This window comes from Musa acuminata, unplaced genomic scaffold (assembly GCF_036884655.1).
Source record: "Musa acuminata AAA Group cultivar baxijiao unplaced genomic scaffold, Cavendish_Baxijiao_AAA HiC_scaffold_86, whole genome shotgun sequence".
Lineage (NCBI taxonomy): Eukaryota > Viridiplantae > Streptophyta > Magnoliopsida > Zingiberales > Musaceae > Musa > Musa acuminata.
Window position 1 is genome coordinate 10,001 of NW_027020367.1, and position 7,500 is coordinate 17,500.

Sequence of the window (7,500 nt, forward strand, 5' to 3'; positions counted from 1 at the left end):
GCCAATCCAATAGACTTATTGAACGTTCCCATTGGTGTGCATCCAGCAGGAATTGAACCTACGAATTTGCCAATTATGAGTTGGGCGCTTTAACCATTCAGCCATGGATGCTTAACAGAGATCATCGTATATCGTAAATAATATCGTAAATAAGTATATCGTATAAATAAGTATATCGTAAATAAGTATATCGTATAAATAAGTATATCGTAAATGTATAAATAAGTATATCGTAAATAAGTATATCGTATAAATAAGTATATCGTAAATGTATAAATAAGTATATCGTAAATAAGTATATCGTATAAATAAGTATATCGTAAATGTATAAATAAGTATATCGTAAATAAGTATATCGTATAAATAAGTATATCGTAAATGTATAAATAAGTATATCGTAAATAAGTATATCGTATAAATAACCAAATTCCAATTGAAATAAAATCTTTAGGAGGGATTTATGAGACGACATCAATTCAAATTCTGGATCGTCGAATTGAGAGAGATATTGAGAGAGATCAAGTTGAGAGAGATCAAGAATTCTCACTATTTCTTAGATTCGTGGATCAAATACATTTTTTTCCATCAAGAACGCTTTATGAAACTTTTTGACCCCCGAATTTGGAGTACCCTACTTTCACGTGATTCGCAGGGTTCAACAAGCAATCGATATTTCATGATCAAAGGTGTAATCAAAGGTGTAGTACTGCTTGTAGTAGCGGTCCTTATATCTCGTATTAACAATCGAAAGATGGTCGAAAGAAAAAATCTCTATTTGATGGAGCTTCTTCCTATACCTATGAATTCCATTGGACCCAGAAATGTGAATTCCATTGGACCCAGAAATGAGACATTGGAAGAATCTTTTCGGTCTTCCAATATCAATAGGTTGATTGTTTCGTTCCTGTATCTTCCAAAAGGGAAAAAGATTTCTGAGAGTTGTTTCATGGATCCGCAAGAGAGTACTTGGGTTCTCCCAATAAATAAAAAGTGTATCATGCCTGAATCTAACCGGAGTTCGCGGTGGTGGAGGAACCGGATCGGAAAAAAGAGGGATTCTAGTTGTAAGATATCTAATGAAACCGTAGCTGGAATTAATGAAACCGTAGCTGGAATTAAGATCTCATTCAAAGAGAAAGATAGCGAATATCTGGAGTTTCTTTTTTTATCCTATACGGATGATCCGATCCGCAAGGACCATGATTGGGAATTGTTTGATCGTCTTTCTCCGAGGAAGAAGCGAAACATAATCAACTTGAATTTGGGACAGCTATTCGAAATCTTAGGGAAAGACTTGATTTGTTATCTCATGTCTGCTTTTCGTGAAAAAAGACCAATTGAAGGGGAGGGTTTCTTCAAACAACAAGGAGCTGAGGCAACTATTCAATCAAATGATATTGAGCATGTTTCCCATCTCTTCTCGAGAAACAAGTGGGGTATTTCTTTGCAAAATTGTGTTCAATTTCATATGTGGCAATTCCGCCAAGATCTCTTCGTTAGTTGGGGGAAGAATCAGCACGAATCGGATTTTTTGAGGAACGTATCGAGAGAGAATTTGATTTGGTTAGACAATGTGTGGTTGGTAAACAAGGATCGGTTTTTTAGCAAGGTACGGAATGTATTGTCAAATATTCAATATGATTCCACAAGATCTATTTTCGTTCAAGTAAGGGATTCTAGCCAATTGAAAGGATCTTCTGATCAATCCATAGATCATTTCGATTCCATTAGAAATGAGGATTCAGAATATCCCACATTGATCGATCAAACAGACATTCAGCAACTAAAAGAAAGATCGATTCTTTGGGATCCTTCCTTTCTTCAAACGGAACGAACAGAGATAGAATCAGATCGATTCCCGAAATGCCTTTTTGGATCTTCCTCAATGTCCCGGCTATTCACGGAACGTGAGAAGCAGATGAATAATCATCTGCTTCCGGAAGAAATCGAAGAATTTCTTGGGAATCCTACAAGATCAATTCGTTCTTTTTTCTCTGACAGATGGTCAGAACTTCATCTGGGTTCGAATCCTATTGAGAGGTCCACTAGAGATCAGAAATTTTTGAAGAAAAAACAAGATGTTTCTTTTGTCCCTTCCAGGCGATTGGAAAATAAAGAAATGGTTGATATATTCAAGATAATTATGTATTTACAAAATACCGTCTCAATTCATCCTATTTCATCAGATCCGGGATGTGATATGGTTCCGAAGGATGAACCGGATATGGACAGTTCCAATAAGATTTCATTCTTGAACAAAAATCCATTTTTTGATTTATTTCATCTATTCCATGACCGGAACAAAAGGGGATACACGTTACACCACGATTTTGAATCAGAAGAGAGATTTCAAGAAATGGCAGATCTATTCACTCTATCAATAACCGAGCCGGATCTGGTGTATCATAGGGGATTTGCCTTTTCTATTGATTCCTACGGGTTGGATCAAAAAAAATTCTTGAATGAGGTATTCAACTCCAGAGATGAATCGAAAAAGAAATCTTTATTGGTTCTACCTCCTCTTTTTTATGAAGAGAATGAATCTTTTTATCGAAGGATCAGAAAAAAATCGGTCCGGATCTACTGCGGGAATGATTTGGAAGATCCAAAACTAAAAACAGCGGTATTTGCTAGCAACAACATAATGGAGGCAGTCAATCAATATAGATTGATCCGAAATCTGATTCAAATCCAATATAGCACCTATGGGTACATAAGAAATGTATCTAATCGATTCTTTTTAATGAATAGATCCGATCGCAACTTCGAATATGGAATTCAAAGGGATCAAATAGGAAATGATACTCTGAATCATATAACTATAATGAAATATACGATCAACCAACATTTATCGAATTTGAAAAAGAGTCAGAAGAAATGGTTTGATCCTCTTTTTTCTCGAACCGAGAGATCCATGAATCGGGATCCTGATGTATATAGATACAAATGGTCCAATGAGAGCAAGAATTTCCAGGAACATTTGGAACATTTCGTTTCTGAACAGAAGAACCGTTTTCAAGTAGTGTTCGATCGGTTACGTATTAATCAATATTCGATTGATTGGTCCGAGGCTATCGACAAACAAAATTTGTCTAAGTCACTTCGTTTCTTTTTGTCCAAGTCACTTCCCTTTTTGTCCAAGTCACTTCCCTTTTTGTCCAAGTCACTTCCCCTTTTCTTTGTGAGTATCGGGAATATCCCCATTCATAGGTCCGAGATCCACATCCGTGAATTGAAAGGTCCGAATGATCAACTCCGCAATCAGTTGTTAGAATCAATAGGTGTTCAAATCGTTCATTTGAATAAATTGAAACCCTTCTTATTGGATGATCATGATACTTCCCAAAGACCGGAATTCTTTATCAATGGAGGAACAACATTACCATTTTTGTTCAAAAAGATACCAGAGTGGATGATTGACTCATTCTATACTAGAAATAATCGCAGGAAATCCTTTGATAACACGGATTCCTATTTCTCAATGATATTCCATGATCGAGACAATTGGCTGAATCCCGTGAAACCATTTCATAGAAGTTCATTGATATCTTCTTTTTATAAAGCAAATCGACTTCGATTCTTGAATGATCCAAATCACTTCTGGTTCTATTGTAACAAAAGATTCCCTTTTTATGTGGAAAAGACCCGTATCAATAATTATGATCTTACATATGGACAATTCCTCACTACCTTGTTCATTCGCAACAAAATATTTTCTTCGTGCGTCGGTAAAAAAAAACATATTTTTTTGGAGAGAGAGACTATTTCACCAATCGAGTCACAGGTATCTAACATATTCATACCTAAAGATTTTCCACAAAGTGGTGACAAAACGTATAACTTGTACAAATCTTTCCGTTTTCCAATTCGATCCGAGCCATTCGTTCGTAGAGCTATTTACTCGATCGCAGACATTTCTGCAACACCTCTAACAGAGAAACAAAGAGTCAATTTTGGAAGAACTTATTGTCAGCCTCTTTCAGATATGAATCTATCTGATTCAGAAGGGAAGAACTTGCATCGGTATCTCAGTTTCAATTCAAACATGGGTTTGATTCACACTCCATGTTCTGAGAAATATTTACCATCCGGAAAGAGGAAAAAAAAACGGAGTCTTTCTCTAAAGAAATGCGTTGAGAAACGGCAGATGTATAGAACCTTTCAACGAGATAGTGCTTTTTCAAATCTCTCAAAATGGAATCTGTTCCAAACAAAATGGAATCCGTTCCAAACATATATGCCATGGTTCCTTACTTTGACAGAGTGCAAATATCTAAATTTCACCCTTTTAGATACTTTTTCAGACCCATTGTCGATACTAAGTAGCAGTCACAAATTTGTATCCATTTTTCATGATATTATGCATGGATCAGATATATCATGGCCAATTCCTCAGAAGATTCTTCCACAATGGACTCTGATAAGTGAGATTTTGAGTCTGATAAGTGAGATTTCGAGGGAGTGTTTACAGAATCTTCTTCTGTCCGAAGAAATGATTCATCGAAATAATGAGTCACCCGTTCCATTGATATGGACACATCTGAGATCAACAAATGCTCGGGAGTTGGAGTTCCTCTATTCAATCTTTTCCCTTCTTCTTGTTGCTGGATATCTCGTTCGTATACATCTTCTCTTTGTTTCCCAAGCCTCTAGTGAGTTACAGACAGAGTTAGAAAAGATCAAATCTTTGATGATTCCATCATACATGATTGAGTTGCGAAAACTTTTGGATGGGTATCCTACATCTGAACTGAATTCTTTCTGGTTAAAGAATCTCTTTCTAGTTGTTCTGAAACAATTAGGAGATTCTCTGGAAGAAATACGGGGTTTTGCTTTTGGTGGCAACATGCTATTGGTCGCTTGTGGGGTCAAATCAATACGTTCTAGGAAGAAATATTTGAATATCAATCTCATCGATCTCATAAGTATCATATCAAATCCCATCAATCTCATAAGTATCATACCAAATCCCATCAATCGAATCACTTTTTCGAGAAATACGAGACATCTAAGTCGTACAAGTAAAGAGATCCATTCATTGATAAGAAAAAGAAAAAAGGTGAACGGTGATTGGATTGATGAGAAAATAGAATCCTGGGTCGCGAACAGTGATTCGATTGATGATGAAGAAAGAGAATTCTTGGTTCAGTTCTCCACCTTAACGACAGAAAAAAGGATTGATCAAATTCTATTGAGTCTGACTCATAGTGATCATTTATCAAAGAATGACTCTGGTTATCAAATGATTGAACAACCGGGATCAATTTACTTACGATACTTAGTTGACAAGTATATAATGAATTATGAGTTCAATGGATCCTGTTTAGCAGAAAGACGGATATTCCTTGCTCATTATCAGACAATTACTTATTCACAAACCTCGTGTGGGGCTAATAGTTTTCATTTCCCATCTCATGGAAAACCCTTTTCGCTCCGCTTAGCCCTATCCCCTTCTAGGAGTATTTTAGTGATAGGTTCTATAGGAACTGGACGATCCTATTTGGTCAAATACCTAGCGACAAACCCCTATGTTCCTTTCATTACGGTATTTCCGAACAAGTTCCCGGATGACAAGCCTAAAGATTATTTTATTGATGATATCGATTTTGATGATAGTGATAGTGACGATATCGATATTGATGATAGTGACGATATCGATATTGATGATAGTGACGATATTGATGATGACCTTGATACGGAGCTGCTAACTATGTATATGACGCCGAAAATAGACCGATTTGATATCACCTTTCAATTCGAATTAGCAAAAGCAATGTCTCCTTGCATAATATGGATTCCAAACATTCATGATCTGTATATGAATGAGTCGAATTACTTATCCCTCGGTCTATTAGAGAACTATCTCTCCAGAGATTGTGAAAGATGTTCCACTAGAAATATTCTTGTTATTGCTTCGACTCATATTCCCCAAAAAGTGGATCCCGCTCTAATAGCTCCGAATAAATTAAATACATGCATTAAGATACGAAGGCTTCTTATTCCGCAACAACGAAAGCACTTTTTCATTCTTTCATATACTAGGGGATTTCACTTGGAAAAGAAAATGTTCCATACTAACGGATTGGGGTCCATAACCATGGGTTCCAATGTACGAGATCTTGTAGCACTTATCAATGAGGCCCTATCAATTAGTATTACACAGAAGAAATCAATTATAGAAACTAATACAATTAGATTAGCTCTTCATAGACAAACTTGGGATTTGCGATCCCAGGTAAGATCGGTTCAGGATCATGGGATCCTTTTCTATCAGATAGGAAGGGCTGTTGCACAAAATGTACTTCTAAGTAATTGCCCCATAGATCCTATATCTATCTATATGAAGAAGAGATCAGAAGGGGATTCTTATTTGTACAAATGGTACTTCGAACTTGGAACGAGCATGAAGAAATTAACGATACTTCTTTATCTTTTGAGTTGTTCTGCCGGATCGGTCGCTCAAGATCTTTGGTCTTCACCCGGACCTGATGAAAAAAATTGGATCACTTCTTATAGATTCGTTGAGAATGATTCTGATCTAGTTCATGGCCTATTAGAAGTAGAAGGCGCTCTGGTGGGACCCTCACGGACAGAAAAAGATTGCAGTCAGTTTGATAATAATCGAGTGACATTACTTCTTCGGTCCGAACAGTTAGATATGATGCAAAACAGATCTTGTTCTATCGTTGATCAGAGATTTCTATATGAAAAATACGAATCGGAGTTTGAAGAAGAGGAAGAGGTCGTCGACCTGCAACAGATAAAGGAGGATTTATTCAATCACATAGTTTGGGCTCCTAGAATATGGCGCCCTTGTGGCAAACTATGTGATTGTATTGAAAAGCCCACTTTTCTCTATCGGGCTCGGGGCAAGCGGACCTTTTATCATGAAGAGGATGAGTATCATGAAGAGGATGAGTATCATGAAGAGGATGAGCTTCAAGAGAATGATTCGGAGTTCTTGCAGAGTGAAACCATGCAGTACCAGACACGAGATAGATCTTCCAAAGAACAAGGCTTTTTTCGAGTAAGCCAATTCATTTGGGACCCTGCGGATCCATTCTTTTTCCTATTCAAAGATCAGCCCTTTGTCTCTGTGTTTTCACGTCGAGAATTCTTTGCAGATGAAGAGATGTCAAAGGTGCTTATTACTTCCCAAACAAAACCTTCTACATCTATGTATAAATGCTGGTTCATCAAGAATACGCAAGAAAGGTACTTCGAATTGTTGATTCATCGCCAGAGATGGCTTAGAAGCAATAGTCCATTATCTAATGGATCTTTCCTTTCTAATACTCTATCCGAGAGTTATCAGTATTTATCAAATCTGTTCCTATCTAACGGAACGCTATTGGATCAAATAACAAAGACAATGTTGAGAAAGGGATGGCTTTTCCCGGATGAAATGAAACATTTGATTCATGTAACAGGAGAAAGATTTCCCATTCCTTAGCCGTAAAGATATGTGGCCATGAAAAAGGGATTAAGTGGAACAGGATT